The following is a 7,545-nucleotide window of genomic DNA, read 5'->3' as shown; positions in this document are numbered from 1 at the left end:
CGGTGGGCCTTCGGCTGCGAAAGCCCATACCGATGATGTTTCGTTGAATGGTTCGCACGATGACACTTGTTGCTAACCCAGCATTGAAATCTGCAGCAATTTGCGGAAGGGTTGCAATTCTGCCACGTTGAACGATTCTATTTAGTCGTCGTTTGTCCCGTTCGTATAGGATCTTTTTTCCGGCCGCAGTGATGTCGGAGAATTGATGTTTTACCGGATTTCTGATATTCACGGTACACTCTTGAAACGGTCGTACTGGAAAATTGCCACTTTATATAGCTACTTCAGAGATGCCGTGTCCCCTACCCATGCGCCGACTTTAATACCGCTTTCAAACTTGATGCGTTCGAAATGCAGGGTTGTCAATCCATTTCTTTCAACCAGAGACCAGAACATCGCTGATATTTATAGCCGCAATGAAGGATTACATCTGCGGGAATCAGTATGTGGATGATGGGAAGGTTACTGATGCTACTAGACGTCGGCTCCGAGGTCGACCAAGAGAGATGTGATGATATTGAAAAACAGGGTGTTTAGCCAAAAGAATGGGGAAGAAAGTGTTGTATTGGAATCCAAATGAAAAAACTCGTGTAGCATTGCCTACTAAAAACGCTCTTCGTATTAAATTGATGCCAGCAGAAGATCTGCGTATACGGATGTGGGGCTTGCGGATACGGTGCAGACGCAGATAACATTTTTCTTACAGGTGCTAAACCTTACGAAAGGAGGAAAAACCTAATTTCCACAGAAAATGGTTGCTTTACCCTACCCCGAAGTAGTCTGTAATGCTCGCCGCGTCTGTTAATTCACTATGCCAAATGTGGAGCGTGTCTTTGTTTGGATACCAGTATTATCAACGCGAGGCTCTTGAGGTGCCGAACAGTGAGCCCTAAAACACTGCACCTGTGTAGCGAAGCCAGGAGAGGGACGCTCCTTCTCTGTTACTCGCTAACCACACTCGCTTTCACGCAGCTGAACAGGCGTGGCCCATTCAGCACAGCTAAACCAACAAGGTGATTAGTTTACGTCACAAACCAAAGCTTGCGCACATAGCAACTTCTTTTCCTACGCACAGCTAGTGCTATGAAGCCGCGCTAGCACCTGCGTCAGCAGGCCACGTAATGTCGAACAGCATCGGCAAATTCCGCCAGACTGTAAATTTATTCGCCTCCTTCAAACCACAGCGAAGTTAAAACCACACGGGTCACACACGGGCAGTGCTCTAGTGACACACAAGTTTTCTGTTGCGCTGAGCTCTGGGCATGCTCCAGAGGCTACTGTGCCACCTGCCGGTGGAATATTGTGTGTCACAGAGAACAGGAATAGTGCTTACCTGCATACGCCGCGAGGCTGATACAGATGTCCCTTCCCTCCCTCCCGAGCCCCGACATACGCTAAGCGCTAATAGGATGTGCGCTGTAAATGCTAAACAGCTATAAGCATGTGCTCCTGGAGCTACTTCCTGTATGTTACGATTTCCCCGTTGTATTTAGGTGCACCATAAAGTCGCTCAGGACGCCTGCGAACATGAAATAAACTGGAGGGGATTTACGTCTTTCCTCATTAGGTCTATAAAACAGAGAGTGGGATGCGTTTAAAGCATCATGAGCGCTAGTCATCTTAAAGTCAATCTGTACGCCAATGATTTTGTACACAGATAACAGTAACTTGTGGTTAAAAAATGAATGTAGTAAACAGCATGGAGAAAACAATTCAAGAAATTACTTTTCCCTAAGCTCTATTAGATCACTGAATTACTGATCCACTCTTCTTTTCATGTGGTTGTAGATTTCCATATCATCCAAGATTAAACTGCCCTTAGTAGCAATATGTAAATATAAAGATTCTGTGTCTTGTATAGTATGCTTATTTTCCAAAAAGTGCTTACGGAAGATAGATTTCTCTTTAAATGACCCTACAGTATGCTCTTTAAGCCCTATGAAAATCTCGCGCCCAGTTTGCCCAATAATAAAAGCGATTATACGCGTCATAAAAATTTGGTAAATAGCAGAATTTAAAACTGTTTCTATGCAATCAATGTTCTGTGAATACATGTTATATTAGCCACTTTCATACGAAATATTTTTCCGAGATTTTTCTCGTATAGCTCATGCTTATGAACCTTAATTTCCGTTTTACATCTCAATCGAGGTTAAACTTGATTTGATTTTTTAGTGTAAGCGTTCAATTTTCTTAAGCCTATAGCCATTGGCCGTTGCAAGCGGCCTTAAAATTATCACCTCATTCATTTTCTCCTTGTTTGTAAGAGGAAATTTCAGCATGGACAAACACAATTATCTGTTTCTGCGTATAATTCCAACTTGCACGAATAATTGCAGCTGTGGTATTTTGTTTTCTTTACTTTCCGAAACTACGCCTATTGTGTTCCATCATTACGTGTAATTCTAAAACGTTTATTGCTACCCCTTCCCCCTCACTCCTTCCATGTACATATTCAATAGTGAAATTTAGTTCAGAACGCATATGTTGAAATTAACTACAATAGGTTTCTCCACGATCACTTATAAATAGCCTTATCGTGTCTTCGGTATACTTTTTATAATAAATAAGTTTTCTTTTCATCTGCGGAATAATTTAAAAAATCTGCACTCCTTCTATATCCCAAAAATGTTGGGAAACGGCCCCATGTAGATGACATTCGATGGCAAACCCTACCTTTTGATTGTATATCGCCCTAATAAAGTTGAAGTAACTGACTCCAGTACCAGTTCTGTCATGGTGATAAGCTACATAACTTTATCGGTTTCCAGATTCTTATAGTTTATCAAGTCTGCCTTTAAAACGTCGATCGTCTCGTTAGTGGGAACATTCATGTATTGGATTATTACGTCCAACAAGACTAATGCACTACCTTCGGACACTGTAATACTCTGTACTGAAGACACAGTTTCGTAGAGTGAGTCTTTGAGAATTACATTCATCTTCTTACACAAACTACAACAACTTCACCTTGTAGTGTCACGACAGATCGTATCAGTATATTCTATCTTGCAGATTAAACCGAGCGTTCTGCGATTCCGACTGTGGATTCAAGATTTCTAATATGTCTTTTTCATTGTTTGCTATTATGAAACTGCTGTTATCGATCGGATGTCCCTCCTCCATTTGAAATTTGTCCGTTGAATCATTTTCATTTGGAATCATTATTGTCGGTAGAAAATTGTAGTTTTATTTCTTATTCAATCCTCTTTGTATACGACAACTAAGATGTTTATGTTGACTTCGAATAAACAGTGTACCTGGCATCCAATTTCGGGTTAACCATTTCGGCAACTCGCTCTCTCAGTTGCTTGTAATGTTGCATTTCGCTATTACGGTATAGTTTTTTTTCGTCTGTCTGTACCCCTATACTGTATTGTTCTACTTCGGCAAACTCAGCAATTTTCGTGGCTAACCTAACTTCAGTTACCTGGATATAGTTAGCCTCTTTATTGAGCTGTGAACCTAAATTGTACTTTGAATCTGTTTGGCACATCATGTCTTTCTGGTTGTTAAATTCAGCATGCGTGGGGCTTTGAATATCTGGCTTATAATTGCTTTTATGTACTAGTATCCTAAGTTTCCTTTCCTGTCTCCCTCTAATTATATTTGAAAGGCCTAAAACATTTTATGGTGATTGCGTATTGGAGTGTACTCAAATTAAAGTTCAGTTCAATATTTAGGAAGCGTAACGATTCATTTGTTAGACTGAAAAATCAACTTTCATTAATTTTTCAGCCTTGCAGCAATCACACTGAAAACTTCTGATGACTCGTAGGAACCTAAATCAGTAGGCCGACAAATGCGCATTGCGTACTCAACTGATAAATTTCTTTGTGGCCGCTTTAATCGTTAGCATTTCAAGTAAATTATATTTCACATCTAGCACATTGTTATTCACTGACAATGCTATCATTTTCGGAGCATCAGTCCTCCATCTTCACAAGTCTGTGAAACCTAATTACATGAGTAAAACATTCCAACCATAGATTACCTGCAGTGCATAAGGTTAAAATTAATATTCAATAAAAAATTTTCTGGGTTTGTGACTGCATTGTCAGTATATATAAAACTGCCGACGTTTCGGTCCCTGTTGCAAGCGACCTTCTTCAGGTCGCTTGCAACAGAGACTGAAATGTCGCCAGTTTTATATATATTGGCAATACGGTCACAAACCCATAAAAATTTTATTGAATGTGACAATGGCCGCGGAAGGGTACGTTCATAATTAAAATTAATTTGTCCTGCATAAACCCTGTTTCATTACTGAAGAGCTTATTTTAATGCAAAATATAGTATCTAGATTACATGGGATAATCTTAGTAAAATATTAAAATTTGTCTCAAAAGTATGAAGTTTGTTACGTTATCACACGTTGTACAATGTGTTCCAAGAGTGGGCTCTTTCTTGTTCAAGTAAAACATACAAGACTCTTTAAGGAAAGAACACTGTAACGACTAAAGTCTATGAAACAGTCGAAATAAACTGTCCTCATCTCACTTTAAGCCATATTATTTTTCTGGCACCACTAAACCGAGGTTACAGCTGTCTCATGTGAATCCAGACGGCTTCTGTAGCTGCCTAATCACCAAGATCGAGAGCTTATTGTATCACTATGTCCCGCAGAGCAAAGGAGCGAAGCCAACTGTGGAAACGTGCTGACGCACCACAGGGGAAAAAGGAGAAGGCTCAGCCATCTGGCGAGGGGATGCTGTGGCCTTTTTGGAACAGCCTTGGTGTGGTCCTAGCACGTTACCCTCATAAGGGGCAAACCGACACAGGATCATTCTGTCGAAATCTCTTCACAAGTTTCCATGAAGCTGTGTAGACGATACATAACAGGTGGCTCTCCGAGGTGAGGAGGGGGTTGTTTTTTTTTTTTTTTTTTTCGTGTCAACTTTTCAGCTCATTCTATGCAGGATACAACCGCACATACTGTTTTCTTACATTGCCAAATATTGCCTCACCTATGAGGTATCCAGTGACCTATTCCTTCCTTGGATGAGGAAACCATTTCCATTTTCGAAATTTGGACCAGGTGATTTGTGTAGACCGTTTTCCGAACAGCCAATTTGCAGAATTCTACAAGCAAGATCTCTGCCAAGTGATGCTCATCGAACAGCAAATGTGTAGAGGAGAATTAAAAACATCACTAAATTTCATGGTCATAGCTTCATATTTTCGATGAGATAACTGTAGTAAAACTCCAGTAATTAGGATTTATTGGAGCGTTTCTCAGGCTAATTTGTGAATGTTTGATCCCAAAACTGTTTGCTAATACAGTTATCAAACGTTATAACAAAGAACCGATACATATTACAAAAATGTTCCACATCTCCTCCTAAACCACTGGACCGATTTCAACCAAACTACGAGGGTTGGAACTGTATTAGTGGCAACTATTTATTTACAGCTCGTACAAAATAGATACGTTTTCCAAAGTTTTACTGACCTTCAGAGTAGTCACCAGCTTTGTGTACAACGCGTTGCCAGCGATGTGGAAGTCGTAGGATACTCTTAGCAGTGCCAGTTGTGTTGACAGTTCGAGTGGCACCGTCTATTGCCTGACGAATTTATAGCAGTTCTGAAGCGAATGCCGTGAAGTGTTTCCTTCAGTTTAGAAATCGAGTTGAACTTACGAGGTCTTATGTCAGGGTAGTGCAGTAGGTGGTATAGCACTTATCAGCCCCATCACTCAAACAAATCAGCAACAGCTTGCATTGTACGTGCATGAGCGTTGTGGTGCAAAATGATGGACAGGTCCTGCAGAAACTGTCATCTGTTAGACAGAATAACCGGATAAGTTTTTATCTAGTAGCCTTGTTCTATCTTCTGAACTTAATAACCAATGATTGCAAAAACATACTTGACTTATTAGCCGTAAATAATCCTCAGTATATAGGGAGCATCAAGACAGATACTGGGATTAGTGACCACAAGATCGTTGTAACAAGGCTTAGTACCGTAAAATCCAAATCCACCTATAATAAATGCGAAACATATCAAACAAATATGACAAAACTTCTCTTGACGTCTTTCTAAGAGACAGTCTCGCTTCCTTCTGAACTATGTAAGGTTGGAGAAGATGTACCTGCAATTCAGTTTGGGCAAAATAAAACTGGTAAGAGGCGAAGTGATCCCCCATGAACCACAAAATATATCAGAAAAATATTGCCAAAGTAATTAAAAGGGCATTAGAAATTTAAAAGAACGTAGACTCTCAAGTATTGGCAAAGTTTTCAAGAAGCTTAAAATTTGGCTCGTATTTCAATGCGAGATGCTTTCAGTAGTTCTACATCTAAAGTCTGTCTCGAAATCTGTCAGAAAATCCAGCTGCATTGTGCAGGCGAGTTCAATACACCAGCAGGAAGACACCGTCAATATCTTCACCGCACGACGAATTGCTACTAAAGTGGATTTAATAAATAGCCTTCTGAAATTCCTTCACCAAAGTATATGAAGTATACGTTCCAGTATTCGAAGCAAGAACGGCTACCAACATGACTAATTTAGTAGTAGTTATCTTCAGTGTAGCGAAGAAGCTTAAAACATATAATAAAAATAAGTCTTCTGGTCCATATTGTATACTAGTTGGATTCCTTTCAAAGTAATAATAACTCCATACACAGCAATCATATACAATCACTCGCTCGACGAAAGATCCTTGCCTAAAGACTGGAAAGTTGCACAAGTCACACCAATACTCAAGAAAGGAAATAAGAGTAATCCGCTGAATTATACATCCATATCACTAACGTCGATTTTCAGTAGGATTATTGAGCATATACAGTGTACGAGCATTGTGTATTACCTCGAATAAAATGATGTGTGACATATAGTCGGTACTGATTCAGAGAATATCATTCTTTTTGAGCACCACAACAACTAACCCTTGACTCTCATTACGTAAGGAATGGTATCAACTAGGGACCTCAAATGGATTCTGAATTGTTTGATTTAGAGATGGCTTTTGATAGCCCACCGTACAAGCGGCTTCTAATTAAATTTCGAACCTAAGGAGTGTCGTTTTAGTTTTGTGACTAGATACCCGATTACCGGTCGGAAAGGTTGGTATTAACTGACCGAAAGTCATCGAGTAAACCGGATGCGATACCCAGCATTCCCCAAGGCTCTCCGCTCTCCTCGTCTATATAAAAGATTCGAGGGGTAGTTAGAGTCAAACTTCTACTTAAGCAATTAGAAGATCAAAAACGAGGTATGGTGCAAAACGTGGCAAAACTTGAGGACAGTAAGGTTATCCACATGAGTTCTGAAAAAATCCGTTAAATTTCGCTCACAAAATAAATCGTACAAATCCGAAGGCTTTTAATTCAAGTAATATCCTCGAGATAGGAATTATGAACAAAAACTGGAACGATCACATAGATCATATTGTGGGGAAGGTGAACCAAGCAGTGCGTTTTACGGACGGAACACTTAGAATATGCAACAGATCTACTGAAGACTCCCAACCCACACGACTGTTCGTCCTCTTCTGGAGTCCTGCGGCGCGGTGTGGGATCCTTAGCAGATAGTATTGACGGA

The sequence above is a fragment of the Schistocerca piceifrons genome, chromosome 3 (assembly GCF_021461385.2).
Source record: "Schistocerca piceifrons isolate TAMUIC-IGC-003096 chromosome 3, iqSchPice1.1, whole genome shotgun sequence".
NCBI classification, from domain to species: domain Eukaryota; kingdom Metazoa; phylum Arthropoda; class Insecta; order Orthoptera; family Acrididae; genus Schistocerca; species Schistocerca piceifrons.
The sequence above is the reverse complement of the archived record's forward strand: the minus strand, read 5'-3'. Positions refer to the sequence as shown.